Source organism: Nomascus leucogenys, chromosome 21, assembly GCF_006542625.1.
Source record: "Nomascus leucogenys isolate Asia chromosome 21, Asia_NLE_v1, whole genome shotgun sequence".
Classification (NCBI taxonomy): Eukaryota; Metazoa; Chordata; class Mammalia; order Primates; family Hylobatidae; genus Nomascus; species Nomascus leucogenys.
In genome coordinates, this window is record NC_044401.1 from 47,819,303 (window position 1) to 47,842,940 (window position 23,638).

Sequence of the window (23,638 nt, forward strand, 5' to 3'; positions counted from 1 at the left end):
TGCACTCCAGCCTAGGCAACAGAGCAAGAGCTTGTCTCTAAACAAAAAAAGAATGCGAAGAAGAAACACCAGAAAACTCACTCTCTTGCTCTCCAAACATGCACAGATAAGAGGTCACGTGGAGACACAGCAAGAAGGCAGCTGTCTGCAGCCAGGAAGAGAGCCCTCAGCAGAACCTGCACCTGCCAGCACCATGATCTTGGACTCCCAGTCTCCAGAACTATGAGAAAGTGTCTGTTGTTGAAGCCACCCAGTCTATGGCAGCCTGAGCAGACTGACATCCTCACACCGCCACCCAGAAGGAGCAACTATTTGTATCCCCAGTTTACAGATGGGGAAACCAAGGCCCAAAGATAATACATGACTTGCCTGTGATCCCACAGCTGTAAGTCAGAGTTAAGACTGGAGCCCAGGCCATCTCCCTCCACCACCCACACCTGACATCTGCACACTGCACTTTCTGCACGGTGGACAGTGCCTACCTGCTCACAACTGGGACCACTGCCTCCTCTGCTTCTCTGTAGCCCTGGCCCTAGCTCGTGGGAGGAGCAACAGGGCCATATTTGAGTTTCAGAGCACTGTTCAGGGGGACAGAAGGCAGGGGCAGATTCTTCTCGAAGAGGTCGGAGGTTTCCCAACCAGAACAAAACTGGATTGAGAAGCTGGGGTTCCTCCCACCTCTCTCCAGGACCTGTGAATGTCCCTCCCCTGTGGAGCTGGAGAGCCAGCCCGAAGGTGCCTGCCCCATGGGAGGACCTACCCCGAGCCTGGATGCCTCGTCTCCTGCAGCTTTGGAATTCTAGCCCCTACCCCCACCATACCCCCCTTGCCTTCCTCTCATGGGCCCCCATCTTTCCCCAGCCCATCCAGCTCCTGACAGCCAGCCCTAAAACTTCCTTAACTGAGGGTCTATGCATGCTGGGGTGTTTGGTTAGAAGGCATTTAAGCAAATCAGAGGGGATCCTCAAGGGAGCCTCAGCCCCTCCCCAGGGCCCCTCCTAGCCTACTCAGCAAAGGGGCATTAAAACAACTCTTTAAAAACTTAGTTAGTGCAGTGGCACACACCTGTGGTCCCAGCTACTCAGGAGGCTGAGGCAGGATGATGGCTTGAGCCCAAGAGGTCAAGCCTACAGTGAGCTACGATTGCACCATTGCGCTCCAGCCTGGGCAACAGAGCAAGACCCTGTCTCTAAAAGGAAAAAGAAAAAATTTAATTGTAAAACTAAAACAACTCTGATGTCCACTGACAGATACATGGATAAACAAAATGTGATGAGCCTGTGCGTGTGTGTGTGTGTGTGTGTGTGTGTCTACATACACACATATACAGTAGAATATGATTCAGCCTTAATAAGGAAGGAAATTCCGACCCATGCTACAACATGGATGAATACCACAGACACTAGTCTAGATGAAACTAGCCAGTCACAGAAGGACACATACTGTCCTTCCAGCACATGAGGTCCCTAGAGCAGTCACAATCCTAGAGACAGAGTAGAATGGGGGGGTCGCCAGGGGCTGGGGGCGGGGGATGGGGAGTTAGTGTTTGATAGGGACAGAGGTTCAGTTTGGGAAGATGGAAGAGTTCTGGCTGGGCGCAGTGGCTCAGGCCTGTAATCCCAACACTTTGTGAGGCTGAGCCGGGTGAATCACTTTTTGGTCAGGAGTTCGAGACCAGTCTGGCCAACATGGCGAAAACCCATCTCTACTAAAAACACAAAAAATTAGCCAGGCGTGGTGGTGGGTGCCTGTAATCCTAGCTACTTGGAAGGCTGAGGCAGGAGAATTGCTTGAACCCAAGAGGCAGAGGTTGCAGTGAGCCAAGATTGCGCCACTGCACTCCAGCCTGGGTGACAGAACAAGACTCTGTCTCAAAGAAAAAAAAGAAAAAAAAGTTCCGCGGATGGATGGATGGATGGTGGTGATGGTAGCACCATATAACAATGGGAATATACTTAATGCTACTGAACTGTACATGTAAAACTGGTTAAGAACGTCAATTTTATGTTATGTATTTTTTTACCACAATAAAAAATGCAAAAGCAAAATGCAGCACTGACTCCGGGCAAGGGTGGGAGGGAAGGAACTGGGCTTATCAGAGCATTAAGGATAGTTGGGTCTGGGTGGGTGGTCCTAGGCCCAAACTAGCGAGGGGATCTCACTTCCCTGCTGAATGAGAAGGGTGAAGACTTGAGAGTGCTGTGAGCTGCAAGGAGACTGGGTTCTAGAAGAGAGAGGAGTCCATGCACACAGACCCCAGTGGGACCTGGGCCTGTCACTTCCCCTCTGAGCCTGGTCAAACAGGGGAGCCAACATTTACTAGGTAGCCTCCAAGGGCCAGACAGAGCACTCTGTGCTGTGATGCTCAGCGAGTCTCATCCCCACAGGAGCCTGACAGGTGGGACCTACTACAATCCCCACTTCACAGAAGAGGAAGCCAAGGATTTGAGAGGTGAAATGACCTCCTCAGTTTACACAGCAGAAATGTGGGAAGGCTGAGAGTTGATCTGGAATCCATACTGTTCACTGTTCTGCTCTGCCTCCCAGGCTGGAAGCTTCCAGCATTGGAAGGACCTGAAGGCTGGTTCCAGGGCACAAACTGGCATGTAGCCTTCATGTCCCCTCAGAGATCTGGCCCACAGAGACACATGACAAGATGAGCATCACTTGCTGCCACTGGGGAGTGGCAGAGGACTTAGCCCAATGCTGCAACCTTGCAGTGGAACTGCCCTGGGAGTGGCCCACGCCACCTGGGTGGCTCCAACTTTTCCATCCGTGCTTCTTGGCCTGCCTCCCTGGCCACAGTTGATTGACCTATGGTCAACTGACCCATGTTGGACCAATCAGAGTCCTTCCCTGGGTTTTCACACTGTAGCTGGGGGAGCCATTCAACCATCTTTAATGGTGGGAGTCATGAACAATGGGAGACAGTAGAACCTGCATGAGGAGGCACTGAATCTGGTGTTCAGGAGAAGCAAAGACAAAAAGAGCTAGTATTATTGGGGTTTGATTGTAAATTGAAACTCCAAATTACGTGGCTTGAACGAGATGGAATTAGTTCTTCTCTGAGGTAGGTGGTCCCAGGCTGGTATGGCATCAGGACTGTGTTAGTCCATTTTGCATTGCTACAAAGGAATACCTGAGACTGGGTAATTTATAAAGAAAAGAGGTTTATTTGGTTCACAGTTCTGCAGGCTGTACAAGCATGGCACCAGCATCTGCTCAGTTTCTGGTAAAGCCTCAAGGAACTTATAATCATGGCAGAGGTGACAGGGAGCAGGGTTGTCACATGGTAAAAGAGGGAGCAAAAGAGATGCCAAGATCTTTTAAACAACCAGTTCTCACATGAACTAACAGAGTGAGAACTCACCACCAAGGAGATGGGACTAAGCCATTCATGAGGGATCCACCCCCATTACCCAACACCTCTCTCTAAGCCCCACCTCCAACATTAAGGATCATATTTCAAAATGAGGTTCAAGGGACACACATCCAAACCATATTATTTTGGCCCTGGCCTCCCAAATCTCATATCCTTCTCACACTGCAAAATACAATCATCCATTCTCAATAATTCCCAAAAGTCTTAACTCATTCCAGCATCAACTCAAGAGTATGAAGTCTCATTTGAGATTCAAGGCAAGTTCCTTATACCTATGAACCTATAAAATCAAAACTAAGTTATTTACTTCCAAGATACAATGGTGGTACAGGCATTGGGTAAATATTTCCATTCCAAAAGGGAGAAATCAGCCAAAAGAAAGCGGCAACAGGTCCCATGCAAACCTGAAACCCAGAAGAGGAGACATTCAACCTTAAAGCTCCAAAATAATCCTGACTCCATATCCTGCATCCTGGGCACAGTGGTGCAAGTGATAGGCTCTCAAGGCCTTGGACTGCTCCACCCCTGTGGCTTTGTAGAGTACAGCTCCCATGGCTTCTCTCTTGAGTTGGAGTTGAGTATCTGTGGCTTTTCCATGCTCAGGGTGCAAGCTGCCAGTGGTTCTAGCATTTTCAGGTCTGGAGGGTGGTAGCCTCCTTCCCACAGCTCCACTAGATAGTTCCCAGTGGGGACTCTGTGCAGGGGCTCCAACCCCACATTACCCCCTTGGTACTTGCCATGTAGGGGCTCTCTGCAGGGGCTCCCATATAGGCGCACTCCCATACAGGGGCTCCCTGCAGCAGGCTTCTGTTTGGACACCCAGGCTGTCTGATACATCCTCTGAAATCTAGGTGGAAGCTGCCAAGCCTTCTTCACTCTTGCATTCTGAAAGCCTGTAGACTTAACACACAATGTGGAAGTCACCAAGGCTACGGCTTGCACCCTCTGAAGCAGTGGCCCAAGCTGTACTTGGAGCCCTTTGAACCATGGCTTGAGCTGCAGCAGCCAGGATATGGGGTGCAGTGTCCCCAGGCTGTGCAAAGCAGTAGGGCCCTGGGTCTGGCACTTGAAACTACTCTTTCTTCCTAGTCCTCTGGGCCTGTAATGGGCGAGGCTCCCTCAAAAATCTCCGAAATGCCTTAAAGGCCTTTTTCCCATTGCCTTGAATATTAGCACTTGGCTCCCTTTTAGTCATGCAAATCTCTCTAGCAAGTGGTTGCTCTTCAGCCCACTTCAACTCCTCTCCTTAAAAATGTGCTTTCCTTCTCTACTATATGGCCAGGCTACAAATCTTTCAATTTTTTATACTCTGCTTCCCTTTTAATTGTAAGTTCCTATCTTGAGTCGTTCCTTTGCTCCCACATCTGATCATATAGTTAGAAGTAGCCACACCACATCTTGAATGCCTTGATGTTTAGAAATTTATTCTGCCAGATACCCTAGGTCATCACTCTTAAGTTCAACCTTCCACAAACCCCTAAGACATGGACACAATGCAGCCAAGTTCTTTGCTAGGGAGTAACAAGAGTGACCTTTGCTCCAGTTCCCAATAACTTTCTCATTTCTGTCTGAGACTTTGTCAGCCTGGTCTTCACTGTTCATATTTCTATCAGCATTTTAGTCACAGCTATTTAACCAGTCTCTAAGAAATTCCAATGTTTCCTCAACTTCCTGTTTTCATCTGAGCCCTCCAAACTCTTCCAACCTCTGCCAGTTCCAAAGCTGCTTCCACATTTTCAAGTATTTTTATACCAATGCTTCACTCCTTGGTACCAATTTTCTGTGTTAGTCTGTTTTGAGTTGCTATAAAGAAATATCTAAGACTGGGTAACGTATAAAGAAAATAGATTTATTTGGCTCACAGTTCTACAGGCTGTAAAAGCCTGGCACCAGCGTCTGCTTGGCTTCTGATAAGGCCTCAGGAAGCTTATAATCATGGCAGTAGGTGAAGGGGAAACAGATGTGTCACACAGTAAGAGAAGGAGCAAGAGAGATGCCAGGTTCTTTTAAACAATCAGCTCTCATGTGAACTAATGGAGTGAGAACACACTTATCACCAAAGGGATGGTGCTAAGCCGTTCATGAGAGATCTGCCCCCAAGATCCAAGACCTCCCAACAGGCCCCACTTCCAACACTGAGAATCACATTTCAACATGAGATTTGGAGGGGACACACATCAAAACAATATCATTCTGTCTAATGTTGTACTCTTTGGATGTTGCATTCACTTCATGGTACAAGCTTCACTCACATTCTGGCCACCTGGAAGGAAGAAAGAGAAGGAATAGCACATCTTTTTCCTTTGAGAGCACTTCCCAGCAGCTGCACACACCACATCAGCCTCCATCTCATTGATCAGAACTTGCTTGTATGGCCACACTTAACTGCAAAGGAAGCCAGGAAGCATCGTTTTATTCTGAAAGACCTGTGCCCAGTCAACGCTCAGGATTTCTATTACTAAGCAGGAATGTGAGAACAGATACTGGGGGACGAGTAACAATGTCTACCACAAAAACAGCACTTAAGACAGTGTACCATCCTCCTCTATGCCTATCTCCCCACCTAGACTATAAGCAGCTTGAAGGCAGGGGCCAAGTCTTTTCATTGAATGTCCACAGCACCCAACACAAATCTTGGAATACAAGAGCCACCAGTAATATTTGTGGAATAGAATAACAATTTACAGTGTGTTACTGGTGATGGTGGCAGCCCATTTGGGACACCTGCTGCCATGATGCCAGCTGCAGTGGAGAAGGTGTGGCTGGACTGCATGCTCCATGGAGCCAGCAGGAGCCAGGAACAGATGGAAGCCCTGCCTGCTTCCAAGTTGGAGAGGGAGGAGCCCCACTCTCCTGGGTGCAGCTGCAGCCATCCAGGCACGACTGTGGACCTAGGCATGTCTGCACTCTTGGGATCCCAGAAAGTAGTCCCCCTTCCCTTGCAGCTTCAAAAGTACCTGTTCCTGCTGCTTGGCCTCTCCCCCTCCTGGCATCCACTCCAATTTCAGAGCAAAGTTGTGGCTGACCCCAGCACTGTCATAACCTAGCCAGGTGTGCACATACTCGAGGCAGTGCTGACACACCAGCCCCCTCCCACCTTGGCTGCCTTCAGATTTTGGGCACTGATAAGCATGGGAGGGAGGCTGAGCAGGACTAAGGGTGGCTCAGCACAGGCCTGCAGGCACCCCTCAGCACAAACAGCCTGGGCATCATGGGCATTGTGGATGGCAGGTTAATGGTGGCAGGAGGCAGATAGGCTCCTGAGCAGAAAGGGAATGGTTCCCAGTGAAGCCCCACCTTCAAGTCAGGGGCTGCCTGAAGTGTGGGGGCCAGGCTGTCAGCTCCATGGACCAAGGTGAGAACTTATGGTGCTTTTTCTGCCCCCCTCCACCCCCCACCACCGACCATGGCTGCCCATGGACCAGTCAGCATGCACTTCCTCCCCTCTAAAGCCCATAAAAACGCTGGACTCAGCCAGACTTGGGCAGACCACAGGACAACCTGCCTGCAAAGAGGATCTACCAACTGCTGGTCTCCTCTGAGCTGTTCTGTCACTCAATAAAGCTCCTCTTCACCATGCTCACCCCCCACTTGTCTGAGTACCTCATTCTTCCTGGATGCAGGACAAGGACTCGGGACCCACCAAATGGTGGAGCAGAAAGAACTATAACACAAACATGGCTGATATATGGCCATTGCTCACCGGGTTTCAGGCAATGAGAAGGAGAAAAGAGAAGGAAAGAAGAGCTGTAGCCCTTTGGGGACCCCAGACCTAGGAGTTCCCCAAGCCAGGGCTATGACACCCTCTTTGGGGCTCTGTGTTTCCTGGCACCTCCAAGCTTTCAAGCACCACTGCATTCCTTGCTGCCAGCCGTAGAAGCTTCTGGTCTATAGACCAGAAGCCTGGTCGGGCCGCAGCCTCACAGGGAAGCAGTACCTGTACCAGCATCTGGAGCTGCCCGCCCCACCACGGCCGGCATGCCTGGCTGTGCACAGTGGCCAGACCCCATGCTTGCTCACTCATACACCCCTCACCACTCCATGCCTGGCTCACCTTTGGCAGGCATGGGATCCAGGCTGGTAGCACAAGCCAAGTACAGCCTACCAGGCTGAGTGGGCAGAATGAGCCCAGTGAGCCTGAGCAAAACTTGGGCAAAGGCACCACCAGCCACAGAGGTTTCTGGCCAGAAAAGTGACACCCCAAGGATCCTGTGATGTTACAGTTACTGTTGCTGCATAACAAATTACAACAAAACTTATGGCTTCAAACAGCATTCATTTTGGTATGCATGTAGAGTCTGAGGGCCAACAATTCTAGGAAGGGCTCTGCTAGGTGGTTCACATGGGGTCTTCCATATAGTTGCAGACAGAGGTTAGCTGCAGCCACAAGCACCTGAAGTCCAGCTTGACATCCAAGTGGATATCCAAGTTGTTTCACCCACAGCTGGCAGTTGGTGTTGGCTGTATGCTGAGGGCTCAGCTGGGCTGTTGACTGGAGCATATGCACATGACCTGTCTTTATGGAGCTTGGATGTCTTCCACAGTGGCTCAGCAACCTCAGCACAAGTGTTATCTGAACAAGGCAGCAGCTGCCTGGTCACTCACAACCAAACCCCAGAAGTCACAGCATATCACTTTTGCCAAAGTTTATGGGTTGAAGAAGTCACAGATGAACCTAGCTTCAATAGGAGGGAAGTTGGGCCCCACCTCTTGATGGAGGAGTGTCAGGGTCATATTGCAGAGGAGTGTCAGGGTCACATTGCAGAGGAGCATGCAGGAAGGAGACATTGCTGAGGCCAGCTTTGGAAGGTTCAGGCTGCACACAGTGCAAAACCCAGATCTGAACTATTCAGAAACAAGAAAGACAAACCCAAAAATTCACTTGTGACTTCTGTCTCTGCCTCTTGTCCTCATCAATCAACTTTTTTCATTAAGATATTGTGCCTGAGCCACTGACAGTAATAATTTGGTATTTCATCACATCTCACAAGTAGATCTGAATGGGTTCAAGTGCCCTGTGGGGCTGAGAAAGAAGAGGCCCTCCACATCTGATGGAGGGGGTACATCTAGGACAATGAGGCTCAATCCCAGGTACATGTTAAAACCCCCTGAGGAGCTTTTATATATATAAAAAAAGCCCAGGGCTGTGTCTTCTCTAAGACCAATTAAATCTAGGAACCTCTGGGAGTGTGGCCACAGGTTTAGAATTGTTTGAAACTTATATGACTGGGGAGTCCAGTAGATGCCCCCAAATCTCAGGGACAAGCAGGGAAGGTATTGGCATTCTCCTGGTGTTCTCCCATCCAGCATCTTGTCCATCACCTCAGGCCATATGCTTCTGTCCAATCCCTGCTCCTTCTTACCACATGGGAGAACCTATCTTTCTCCCCCAAGACACCACAAAAACAAAAGCATTGGGTAAAATAGATTTTACTAAAGGTTTTGGAGGGTGAGTTTAAAAAGGGTGGCCGGGCACAGTGGCTCGTGCCTGCAATCCCAGCACTTTGGGAGGCCGAGGCAAGTGGACCACCTGAGATCAGGAGTTTGAGACCAGCCTGACTAACAGGAAGAAGCCCCGTCTCTACTAAAAATACAAAATTAGCCAGGTGTGGTGGTGCATGCCTGTAATCCCAGCTACTCAGGAGGCTGAGGCAGGAGAATTGCTTGAACCTGGGAGGCAGAGGTTGCAGTGAGCCAAGATTGTGCCATTGCACTCCAGCCTGGGCAACAAGAGCAAAACTCCATCTCAAAAAAAAAAAAAAAAAAAAAAAAAAAGTAATTATGGCACTGAGCAGGAGACTTCCCAGAATTGAATATCATCACCTTTGTTCCTAATATGAAATGGCCATTCCCAACCATAGGGCATTTCCTGACAGATGTTGCTTTTCTTCATCTCATCCTAATTTCTGCTGCATCCTCTTCTTTAGGGCACCCATTCTATCTCTCACATTGCTGGGGTGAAACAAAAAAATATCCTCCTAATATAAAAAGATATCCTAATATTATAAGATATTTACTGCCCCCTTTTCTCACCCCAGCCCTTCAGGCAAGATCCTCCCATTCAGGCTTACCTAGGATCATCCTTTTCTTAACAAAAGAACTTATTTCTAAAGTAATGTATAATCCTAAACAAAAGCACAGTTTGGTTTACCCTGTCCCCCCACAACCACGGAATGAATACATTTCTGCAGGTTGAAATGACATCATCCCAAATTTTTGCTTCTGATGGTAGTAGGCAAGATGAGCTAACTCTTCTGTTAAGGACAAAAAAACTGAACAACAGGTTTCTGTTTATATCTTCTTTAAGAGCATAAGAGAGCTAATAAGATAGTGAAGAATCACCAGGTTAGGTTGCAGAAGAAAAATAAAAGGAAAAAAAGATATTCACTTCAGCTGCTTCTCCCTGGTGGCATGTTCAGTTTCATCTGAAGTGTCTGAAAGGCAGACTGAGAAGAATTTTGACAGCTTCATGGGATACAGGATACAATAATATTAGGGAGACTTAGAAAACAACCCTGTTCCCAAAGCCTGGGGTGGGGATCCTGAAGAAAGCATCTCACGATAAATGTGAACCAAAATTGGAGCAGCTCTCAGAGACTGAAGCAAAACTCTGAGGCATACCAGTCTCTGAGAGTGGAGTAAAATTGCTGTCAAGATCCAGTGTCAATCTTCTCTAGGAGAAGACAGTGTCATCTAGGCCTCAAACTGTTCTACACATAGTTTTTCAAATGCAATGTCCAGGATGTCACTGACATCATCATCATTGCCATCATCATCAATATCACCATCATCCTTATCATCACAATCAGGCACATAAAAAGACAGGATAATGACAAAAGAAACAACTGCCAATAGAAACAGATCTGCAGATACACAGATATTGGGGTGACAACTTAAGACATTAAAATAACTATGGTTATTATGCTCAAGAAAACTTTGAGAATTTTGGCAGGAAACTGAAAACTATCTCTAAATAAGACAGAGAATATCTAAAAAAAGAATAATATAGATATTTTAGAACTAAAACGCCAGCAGTAATTGAAACTCAGTACTTAATGGGTATGTTTAACAAAAGAGTAGACCTGCTGTTCTCAAACCATGTGCCAAGGTGCCCCAGGTGCTCCTGTGCATCACAGGAGTGCTGCAAAATAGTTTATATATTGAAAGGAAACATATTGCTATCTGTTGGACAAACACAAACTATTAGCTCAAAGTAGTTCATACTTTCAACATTAGATGGCTAACATCATATCTTTGCAAAGCCAAGTTTTCAGAGATTGCTGTAATACAAAAAGATTATTGAATGAAAATCAATGTAAAGCAAGAAATGAAGGTAGCAATAATCAATGATTCCATAATTTGAGAAGCTGTGCAATGCCAAAAAGGTGGCTACACTGTTATGACACAAATACTTATACTATTAGGATCTAGCTACTTAAGAAAACTATTAAGTGTTCCTTTTTACCTAGGAGCACCATGGTGGGGGAGGGAAGAGGAATGAGATATTAAGGATATTAAGAGCCAAGAAAGCCTGGGAACCTCTGGATAGACTGATAACTGAAGAGATTTACTAAACTGGAAGAAAGGATAGGGGGAAATACCAGAGTAAAGCAGAGAAGGACATAAGAATGGAAAACGGAAGAGAGTATAAGAGACAAAGAGAAGAGAATGAGAATATCTAACATATGTGTGCTTGAAGCACCAGGATAAAAAGGGCAAAGAAAATAGAACAGAAGGCATAAATGATGAAAATATTCCAGGCCAGGCACAGTAGCTCACACCTGTCATCCCAACACTTTAGGAGGTTAAGGGAGGAGAATTGCTTGAGGCCAGGAGTTTGGGACCAGCTATAACATAGTGAGACTGTATCCCTACAAAACAAACAAACAAACAAACAAATAAATAAATAAATAAATATTCCAGAAGTGATGGAAGCCATTTGTTTACATATTCAAGAAGCACTACAAACCCCAAACATAATGGTCAGAATAAATCTACACTTGATTTTTTTCATGGGCACATGAAAGTAATTGCTGAAGACAAAAACTAGAGAAAATCTTCAAAGCAGCTAGAGGAAACAACTTGTTTTACCTTCAAAAGAGCAACAAGTAGACTGACAACTGATTTTTCAACAGATAATATGAAAACCAGAAGACAACGGAATGATGTATTCAAACTACTGAAAGAAAATAACTACCTACCTAGAAGTCTACCTTCAGAGAAAAATCATTCAAGAACGAAGGTGAGATAAAAATATTTTCAGCCAAACAAAAATGGAAAGAAATAAAAAATACACCCAAGCTAAAATAAAAATGATAGTGTTCAGACATAGAGTATATTTCAGATGGATAAACAGAAATGCAGAAAAAATATTAAAATAGCAAATATGTATATAAAGCTAAATGAATAATAACTGTATAATGTAATAATAATGTCTTTGTGAGAGTTTTAATAGGTAAAGAATTAAAACCCACAAAAAACACCAAACAAGTCAAGAATAAGCTAAATGAGTTGAAATGCTCTAAGTTCTTGCATTGTCCAGGAAATTGGTGATGTGCCAACTAAACTTTGATTACTCAAGAATGTATGCTGTAGGAGATCAACTTCTAGCATGATGACATGAGGAGATTTGCCAGCCCCTCCTCAGTGAACCTGGTAAAAAAAATTTTTAATTAAGGCCTCTGGAAATGGCCCAAAGGACAAAAAGAAAATTAAGAAACATCTATTTAAGAAAAACGCATAGAATTTGGGTAAGAAAGTTTAGAGTCTGTGGTATTTCATGATCCCCTCCATCCCAGCCCTGTGAGGCAGAGAATCCAATCCAGATAGCTGCAACCAAGAAGACAAGGTATCACCCCAGCTTACAGTTGGAAGTCTTTCTTCCCAGAAGAAAGAGCACTTCAGTGTTTGTTATCCTGTCCCCAGCTACCTGTTGCTGAGGCTAAGCTCCAAATGAGTGCAGTCAAGCCATGGGAGTTCCCTTCCTCCAACCAGTCGCTAAAAAACAAATGAGCAAATAATAACAACTATAAGCCCCATGGAGGAGAAGAGGAAATAAGTGCTCAGAATTTCTACAATATATTGTCTACAGTATTCTACAATGTATTATAATGAAATATATCACCTAAAATGTCCGGTTTCTAGTGAAATATCAAAAGGCTTGTAAAGAAGTATGACCCATACACTGGTTTAAAAAAAAAAAGGAGCAGGCAACATGAACTGCCTCTAAGAGCCACAAGATGTTGGATTTAACAGAAAAAGACTTCAAAGAACAAATTATAAATATGCTCACAGAGCTAAAAGAGAGGATGATTTTAAAAATGAAAGCAAGATATAACGGCAGTGTTGCATCAAACATCTTCTATCAATAAAGAGATTGAAGTTATTTTAAAAGAACCCCAAGAAAAGTCTAGAGTTGAAAAATACAGTAACTGAAATTAAAAACTCACTAGAGGGGCACAACAGTAGATTAGAACTATCAGAAGAAAGAATTAATAAACTTGAAGATAGGTCAATAGAAATTATGCAAATAAAAGAACAGAGAACAAAATGAGGACAAACAGAGCCTCAAAGTCATAAACATAATGGGAGTGAAGGACAAGAGAAAGAAAAGAGAAGAAAAAATATTTGAATAAATAATGGCAGAAAACTTCCCAAATTTATTAAAAAGCAATACACATCCAGAAAGCACAAAGAATTACAAGTATGATAAATGCAGAGATTCACAGATACACCATAGTAAAAAATGCTGAAAGTCAAAGACAATAAGAAAATATTGAAACCAGTAAGAAAAAAATTACTTACAAAGAAACCTCGATAAGATTAATAGTTGACTTCTCAGCAGGTCAATAGAGGCAAGGATGGAATAGAATAACATATTCAAAGTACTCAAGGGGAAAAAAAGCTGCCCACCAAGAATTCTATATCCAACAAAACTAAATGCATATTTTGAAACAGTCTGGCTCTGTCACTCAGGCTGGAGTGCAGTGGCATGATCTCAGCTTACTGAAACCTCTGCCTCCTGGGTTCAACCAATTTTCAGTTCTCAGTCTCCCAAGTAGCTGAGATTACAGGTGTGCACCAACGTGCCCAGTTGATTTTTATATTTTTAGTACAGACAAGGTTTTGCCCTGTTGGCCAGGCTGGTCTCAAACTCCTGGCCTCAAGCAATCCACCTGCCTCAGCCTCCCAAAGGGCTGGGATTACAGGCATGAGCCACCACGCGCAGCCCAAACCATATTTTTTTAATAAAGGGGAACTAAAGATTGACCCTGATAAAAAAATAAATAAAAGAATTTATTGCTAGCAGATCTATCTTCCAAGAAATACTAAATGAAACTCTTCAGACTGAAAGCATGTAACTCCAGATGATAATATGAATACAAACAAATAAAAATAAGGAGCACCAGAAAAGATAATTATTTAATTATAAAAATCAGTATACGTCTATTTTTTTCTGCTTTCTTTTCATAAGTGATTTAAGAAGCAATTGCAGCCAGGTGTGGTAGCTCATGCCCGTAACCTAACAACTCAGAGGCTAAGGCAAGAGGATCACTTGAGTCCAGCAATTTGAGGCTGCAGTCAGCCATGATCATGCCACTGTACTCCAGCCTGGGTGACAGAGCAAGACCCTAACTCAAAAAAAAAAAAAAACCAGAAGCAATTGTATAAAATAATGCGTATATAATGTAATGTTGGGCCTTTGACACAGAGAAATGTAATATTATGTGTAATGTATTTATCAATAATGACACAAAAGAGGTGGGTAGAAGCAGAGCTGTATTGAACTAAGGATGTGATGACAGATGGTAAAGTAATAATCAACAATTTATCATTAAGTTTATAACATTGATAGATGTAACATGCATAACAATAATGCCACAAGAAAAGGGAAAAGTGAATAGAGCTACATAGTAGTAAGCCTTCTATATATCACCATGTTAGTATAAATCTAAAGCTGAATCTGATAAGATATACAGTAAACCCAAAAGCAATCAGTAAAAAAACTCAGAAAAATCAATTAGAAAATACACTAAAGAAACTAAAATCCTAACTAGAAAATATTCACTTAGTGTAAAAAAGCAAGAAAGAAGTAATAGAGAAACAAAATGACACGATACATACAGAAATATAAAGCAAAATGGCAGATGTAAATCCAACAATATCTATAGCAACATTAAATGTGAATGAATTAAATAATCCAATAAAAATGCAGAGATTGTTGGACTTGGTTAAAAAAACATGATACAACTATATGTTGTGTATAAGAGGGCAAGATTAGATTCAGATTAGATTCAAAGATACAAATACATTGAAAGTAAAGTATGGAAAAAAAATACACAAACAGCACAAGAAAGCTGGAGTGGCTGTACTGATATCAGACAAAATAGAGTTTAAAACAAAAAAGTTGTTACTAGAGACAAAGAGACATTTCATGCTGATAAAAGAGTCAATCAATCAGGAAGATATAACAATTATAAACACGTATGCATTTTGTAACAGAGCATCAATATACATGAAGTGAAACTGACAGAAACTAAGGGAGAAATATACAATTCAGCAATAACAGTTGAAGACTTTAAAAACCTCACTTTCAATAATGGATAGAAAGACTAGACAGAAGATTAATAATGAAATATTAGACTTGAACAGCACTATAAACCAACAAGACCTAACAGACATCTACAGAACACGCCACTCAACAACAACAGAATATACATTCTTCTCAGGAGCACATGAAACATTCCCCAGGATAGACCACATATTAGGCCATAAAACAAACCTTAACAAATTTAAAAGAATAGAACTAATACAAAGTATGTTCTCTGACCACAATTGGGATAAAATTTGAAATCAATAATGGAAAATTTGGGGAACCTCAGAAATATGTGGAAATTAAACACACCCCTATATAACCAATAGGTCAAAAAAGAAATAAAAGGGCAAATTAAAAAATACATTGACAGGAAGGAAAATGAAAACACACCATACCAAAACTTATAGGATAAAGCTAAAGCAGTACTTAGACAGAAATTTATAGCTGCAGTGCCTATATTAAGCAGAAGGAATGACCTCAAATCAATAACCTAATCTTCCACCTTAAGACACTGGAGAAAGAAGAGCAAACTAAACCTAAAGCAAGCAAAAGAAAGGGAATAATAAAGCTAGAGCAGAAATTAATGAAATAAAGAATAGAAAAACAATAAAGAAAATCAGTTAATTCAAGGCCAGTTTGTTGTAAAGATCAACAAAATTGACAAACCTTTAGCTAGACTGCTCAATAAGAAAAGAAAGAAGACTCAAATTACTAGAATCAGAAATTAAAGAGAAGACATTACTACTACCCTTACAGAAATAAAAAGATTATAAGGAAATATTATGAACAATTGTATCTAAAAAAACTCAATAAATTGGAAGAAATGTTCTTCCATAGAAAGACAAAAACCAAGCTACAGGAACCGACTCAAAAGTATAGACAATCTGAATAGACTTATAACAAGTAAAGAGATCGAATTAGTAATCAAAAACTACCCAAAAAGAAAAGCTTAGGTCCAAATGGCTTAATCACTGAATTTTATCAAATACTTAAAGAAGAATTAATATAAATTCTTCACAAACCCTTCCAAATAGTAAAAGAAGAGGAAACACTTTCCAATTCATTTTATGAGGCCAATATTATCTTACTATCCAAACCAGGTGAAGATAGCACAAGAAATGAAAATTACAGACCAATACCTCTTACGCAAAAATCCTCAACAAAATACTAGCAAACCAAATTCAATAACATATAAAACAAATTAAACACCATGACCAAGTTCGATTTATCCTAAGAATGCAAGCTTGGTTTCAACATCTAAAAGTCAATTAAATCACCATACCAATAGAATAACAGCTAAATGAGCTAAAATTATACTCAATGCTAAAAAACTGGATTCTTTCCTCCTAAGACCAGAAACAAAACAAGGATGTACACTCTCACCATTTCTATTCAACATTGTATTGGAGGTTCCGGTTGGGGTAATTAGGCAAGAAAAAAGAACAGGAGGCATTCAGATCACAAAGAAAGAAGTAAAACTCTATCTATTGAAGATGACATGATCTTGTACATAGAAAACCCTAAGGGGCCGGGCCTGGTGGCTCACACCTGTAATCCCAGGACTTTGGGAAGCCGAGGCAGGCAGATCACTTGAGGTCAGGATTTTGAGACCATCGTGGCCAACATGACAAAACTGTGTCTCTACTAAAAATACCAAAATTAGCCAGCGTGGTGGCACATGCCTGTACTCCTAGCTACTGGGGAGGCTGAGGCACAATAATTGCTTGAACCTGGGAGGCAGAGGTTGCAGTGAGTCAAGATTGTGCCACTGCATGCCAGCCTGGGTGACAGAGTGAGACCCTGTCTCAAAAAAAAAAAAGAAAAGAAAAAGGAAAATCCTAAGGAATCCATTAAAAAACTATTAGAACTAATAAATGAGTTGAGCGAGTTTGCAGATACAAAATTAATATACAAAAATCAATTCTATTTTTGCTGGGTGCAGTGGCTTATGTCTGTAATCCCAGCACTTCGGGAGGTGGAGACAGGCAGAACACTTGAGGTGAGGAGTTCAAGACCTGCCTAGCCAACATGGTGAAACCCAGTCTCTACTAAAAATACACAAATTAGCCAGGTGTGGTGGCAAAGGCCTGTAGTCCCAGCTACTTGGGAGGCTGAAGCAGGAGAATTGCTTGAACCCGAGAGGCAGAGGTTGCAGTAAGCCAAGATTGCACCACTGCACTCCAACTTGGGTGTCAGAGTGAGGCTCTGTCAAAAAAAAAAAAAAATCAATTGTATTTTTAAGTAAACCTTTAATTTTAGAATAGTTTTAAATTTTAAAAACAGTTGCAAAGATAGTACAAAGAGTTCGTTATATCCTACACCCAGTGCCCTCTAACCTCTAATATTAACATCTTCTATTACTATAGTACATTTATTTTAATTACTGAACCAAAATATACAAGTAACAAATCAATAAACATTTGATTGCAAGTAAGAGAAGACTAAATCAAAACAGCAACAGTAGTAATTTCAATAGTGGTAGTAGTGATAACTGAATGGTCGAGGAATAATATACACTTTAGCTGAAACCAGGCCTCAAACATTGTCATCAAGATTACCTTCCTCTCTTATTTTTTCCTTTGCACCATATCAATTATATGTTTACACAATTTCAATGAACAATCCAAAATAAAATTAGGAAAACAATTTCATTTACATTGAAAACAATTTCATTTACAATTCAAAAAGAATAAAATGCTTAGGAATAAATTTAACAAAAGAAGAGCAAAACTTATACTCTAAAAACTGTAAAATATTGCTCAAAGAAATTTTAAATAAATAAATTTTAAATAAATGGGGAAAATCCCATGTTCATGGACTGAAAGACTAAACATTGTTAAAATAGCACTACTCACCAATCTGATGTACAGATGCAGTGCAATTCCTATCAGAATCCCAGCTGACTTTTTTGTAGGAATGGACAACCTGATTCTAAAATTCATATGGAATAGCAAGAGACGCAGAATAGCCAAAATGATCTTGAAAAAAAAGAACAAAGTAGGAAGAGTCAAGGTTCTTGATTTCAAAACTTGCTACAAAACAAGAAAATAGAAAAATAAGTAAGAGCAGAAATAAAAACAAAGTAGAAAACAAGCATACAATAGAAAGAAGCAACATCACCAAAAGCTTTTTTAATAAACCCTTAGCCGGGCGCAGTGGCTCACGCCTGTAATCCCAACACTTTGGGAGCCCAAGGCAGGTAGATCACGAGGTCAGGAGTTCGAGGCCAGCATGGCCAACATGGTGAAACCCCCGTCTATACTAAAAATACAAAATTCAGCCAAGCATAGTGGCAGGTGCCTGTAATCCCAGCTACTCAGGAGGCTGAGGCAGGAGAATTGCTTGAACCTGGGAGGCAGAGGTTGCAGTGAGCCGAGATCGTGCCATTGCACTCCAGCCTGGGTAACAAAAAAAGAAATCAAAATTAATAAACCCTTGGCAAGTTTGGTAAAGTAAAATGAAAAAAGGTACAAATAACCAAATGCCAAGAATAAAGAAAAGAACATTGTTACAAATCCTGAAGATAATAAAATGATGAGACTTTGTGAATAAATTTTTATGCCAATGTATCTGAAATTTCTATGAAATGAAAAATTATGAAAATACAACTTACCATATCTGAAACAAGAATATAAAATATTAAAGCTATTAGAACTATTAAACTACTAGAAAAACTAAAAATACTATTAAAAATATTTTCACAAAGGAAAATCTGGATCCAAATGTCTTCATCAGCAAATTCTACTAGAAATTTCAACCCAGAGAAGAGAAAAAGGGGAAACATTTTACAAATTGCTTTGTGAGGCAGGAATACACTTGATACCAAAACCCAATAAAGACAGTATGAGAAAGGAAATATCACTCAAGAAAAAAAATGGAAAAATCCTGAGTGAAATATTAGCCAATTAAATCCAGAGATATATCACACCAAATAAAATTTATTCCAAAAAGTATAAGTTAAGTATAAGTTGGTTTAATATCTGGAAATCATCATATTAGTAGAATTAAGTTCTTTAAAAAGCATATAAATGTCTTAAAAGATGAAGGGAAAAAATTGATAAAATTTAATATACATTCACAATATTTTTATATCCTCAGGAAGCAGGAACAGAAGCAAACTTTCTTGATCTGAAAAAGGATATATATGAGAAATACACAACAAGTGGCACACTTAGTGATGAAATGTTAAACTTTTTCCCCTTTGAGATCGATCAGTCAAGGGTGCTTGCCATCCCCACTTATTTGCCATTTTATGAGGGTTGTTAGTCAGGCAAGGCAAGAAAAAGAAATAAAAGATATGAAGAGCAGAAAACAACTCCTAAAACTGAAATTATTTGTAGATTATATGATAATGTACAGCTAAAATTCAAAAGATTCTTAACATCATTTATGTCGTATTCTTAGCATTAATACAAGGTCAATATACAAAAATCAACTGAACTTCTATATATCAGTAAGAAACCAAAAATAAATTGTTTTAAAAGATGCCACTTATGCTTGTATCAATATATATTAAGTACTTAGGAATAAAACTAAAGAAAATCTAAGTAAATTAATGTTCATGACTTATAAGACTCAATATTATAAAGATGTAAATTATTTCTAATTAATGTATAGTTTCAATGCAATCCTAATCAAAAATCCTAGCAGGATTTTTTGTAGAAATTAACAAGCTGATCCAAATATTATATGAAAGAATAAACGACCAGACATAGCCAAGTCAATCTTGAAAAAGAAGAACAAAGTAGGAAAATTTGCTCTACCAGACACCAAGACCCATTATAAAACTACAATGCTTAAGAAAACATAATGTTGAGGCAAGAATAATCAAATAGATCAATGGAGCAGAAAGGGGAGCCCAGAAACACACCCACATATATTCAGATACTTGATATATTTTTTAAAAAATGATTACACTTCAGAACAGAGTGTAGGAAACTATTTTTAACAAATATTGCTAAAACTATTGGTTATTCATATGAGGAGAAGAGTAAACTTGATACCTGCCCCACACCATATTAAAAAGTCAGTTGCAGGTGGAATTGTACATCTAAAAGTGAAAGGTAAAACAACAAAACTTCTGCAAGATAACAGACGAGAATATATAATCTCAGGGTAAGAAACAACTTTTAACTAAGTTACCAAAAAACCTGACCATAAAGGAAAGTACTGACGTATTAGAATGCATGAAAATATATATGGAATGCATTTTATGTATGTAGAAAATACATATGTAAGTGCTATCACTTGAATATTTGTCCCCTCCAAAACTCATGTTGAAATTTAATCCCCAATGTGGCAGTTGTAGGGAAGTTTAAGTTTTCCCCTGAAGATTTGATAATTTGAGACTATAGAAAAAACTTACAATAGAAAGAGTAACAGAAAAAATGGCATACAAATTTTATTATGTGCATATGTGTGCACAGGAGTCATAAAAAATATAAACACTCAAAGAAAGGCAAGATGGTTGATGTTTTTGTACTGTCTTGGGGTTACAGAAAGAATAGGGGCTTGGATGGTGGCAAAGACAGGTTGTGGGGGAGAGAGAAGAAGAAAGACCTGGGGAAAAGGCAGTCTTGCTATGCAGGAGAAACCTCACAGGCAGCAGCCCTCAGAAAGAACAAATGAGTGGCAAATCCAGACAAGGGGACAAATATTCAAGTGATAGCACTTACATATGTATTGTTTAATTCGCTTTATTTCCTCTGTAGATGCAAATCTCCCCAAAAAGACAGCTTTGTAGGGCTACTTCTGTCTGCAGGCCCTCTGAACTGAACAGGCATCTCAAAATATATCAAAGAAGTATATTTTGGGGTAAACCATTTTGGTTTCCTTCACAGTTGAGAGATGAGGCCTTTAAGAAGTGATTGTTTCATGAGAGCTGTGCCCTCATGAACAGATTAATTTATTCATGGACTAATGGATTAATAGATTAATGGGTTAATGGGTTAATGAGTTATCATTGGAGTGGGACTGGTGGCTTTCTATTAGGTTGATGCAAAAGTAATTGCGGTTTTTGCCATTGAACTGCAATTACTTTTGCACCAACCTAAATAAGAAGAGGAAGAGAGACCTGAACTAGCATGCTCAGCCCTCTTGCCATGTGATGCCCTGCGCTACCTCAGGACTCTGCAGAGTCCCCTCCAGCAAGAAAACCCTCACCAGATGTGGCCCCTCGACCTTCGACTTCTCAGCTTCCATAACTGTGAGAAATAATTTTCTACACTTTATAAATTACCCAGTTTCAGGTGCTCTGTTATGAGCAACAGAAAATGGAGTAATGCAATATGAGATAATAATGGACTTTAAAAGTAAATTACATTTAAGAAAAGTTAAAATTAAGAAAGTCTATATATCAAAAGACTCCATTAAGAAAGTTAAAAGGTAAGCCACAGAATGGAAGAAAATATTAGTACCATATATAACAGACAAAACGTTTATATACAGTCTTTTTAAAACTCCTACATATCAATTAGAAAAAGACAGGAAACAGAAAAATAAGCAGGAGACTTCGACAGGCACTTCACAAAAGAGGATATACAAACGATCATTGAACACATGAAAAGGTGCTCAGTCTCATTAGTAATTATGGGAATGCAAATTCAAGCCACAATGAGATATCTTTACACAATCATGAGAATGGGCTAAAATTAAAATATCTGACAATACAAGGTGTTGGTAACAATGTAGAGCAACAGGAGTTCTCACATACTACAGACAAACATGTAAACTAGCACAACTATTTTGGAAATCAGTTTTGCATTGTGTTCTAAAGTTAAGATATGCATGCCTCATAACTCAGCAATTCCACTCCTAGATTTTTTTCACAAGAGAAATGTGTACATAGGTACAAAATAGTCCCAGGCAGCATGCACACCTCATTTGAGACAAGTGAAAAATGGTCATAGCCACATTGTTCATAATAGCCCCAAACTTGAAACAAACCACACATCCACAAACAGAAAAATAGAAATATAAATTGTGTTATATTTACCCAGTGATAAAACAAGCAAATTGCAACTACACACAACAACATGGATGAATCTCACAAACAAAATATTAAACAAAAGCTGCAAGCAAAAAAAAAAAAGAGAAACTATATAATTCCAACCTGTATTTTTTAAATAGGGAAAACTAAACAATTATGTTTTAGGAATGCATGCTTAGTATAGTGATAAAACAATGAAGAAGAGAGGAGCTGATTACCATACAGGTCAGGAGAGTGGTCATGTTGTGGGAGGAGGGAGGTGGGAAGGATTAGGAGGAACACAATAGGAACTTTCTGCAGTGTTCAATTTTGTGACCTGGTTGGTGGCTTCATGGGAATTTGCCTGGCGGTAATTCACTAAGCTGCACATTTCTCTTTGGTGCAATTTGTGAGCTCACAATTTACATGGAAACATCATTTTAACCACCCTGTTTCTTTGGCTTCAATATATTCATAGTCACGTAGATTCTAACCCTTACACTCTTACTCTTTGGCAGCCCAACCTGAGGTAGGAGGCAAGGCTCAACTCCAGAGGTGGGGTTCAGACTTCAGACCAGATTGAGGACTAGCTGAAACAGGAGAGAGGCAAAAGCACCTTTGCATAAGACACACCTACCAGTGCCGTATCAGTCTACAATTGCATGGCAGTACCCAGAAGTTGCCACTCCTTTCCATGGCAATGACCCAGAAGTTACCACCCTTTTTTTAGAAAATTCTGAATAACCCACCCCTTAATTTGCATGTAATTAAACATGGGTATAAATATGACTGCAGAATTGCCCCTGAGCTGCTGCTGTCCATTCACTGCCTAGGGGCAGCCCTGCTCTTCAGGAGCAGTCACAGAGCTCTAGTACTGCCACCTCGATAAAGCTGTTTTCTTCTCCTACTGGCTCACTCTTGAATTCTCTCCAAGCAAAGCCAGGAATCTTCCCAGGCTAAGCCCCAATTCTAGGGCTTGCCTGCCTTACATCAAGCCTACACTCGCTAAAAGTTTTTCACAAACATTAAAATACCCTGAGAGCAGGTGACTATTATTCCCCTTTTTAGTTAAAGAAACTGATCATGGCCAGGCGCAATGGCTCACACCTGTAATCCCAGCACTTTGATAGGCCGAGGCAGGTGGATCACTTGAGGTCAGGAGTTTGAGACCAGCCTGACCAACATGATGAAACCTTGTCTCTACTAAAAATACAAAAATTAGCTGGGTGTGATGGTGGGGTGCCTGTAATCCCAGCTACTTGGGAGGCTGAGGCAGGAGAATTGCTTGAACCCGGGAGGCAGAGGTTGCAGTGAGCCGAGATCGCACCATTGCACTCTAGCCTGGGGGAAAAGAGCGAGACTTCATCTCAAAAAAAAAAAAAAAAAAGAAACTGATCATCAGGGCCAGGCACAGGGGAAAGGGCCAGGACTATAACCAGGGGCAGAACAGGAACCAGAACACTTCCTTTCATCTGATCTTCTCCTGTACACAATTGATAGTGTATAGTGTTCTGGGGAAATGTGCAAATCATGTTTTTGTAAATTGATTTCACCTGAAATACACTGGGGAGCCTGCCACGTAAAGAAAACCCCAGAGCAAATTCATTTATTAATTGATTCAGCAAATATTTATCAAGTTCCTATATTATTCACAGAACTGTGAACCCCCTGAAATCTAAAATTCTGTCTCATA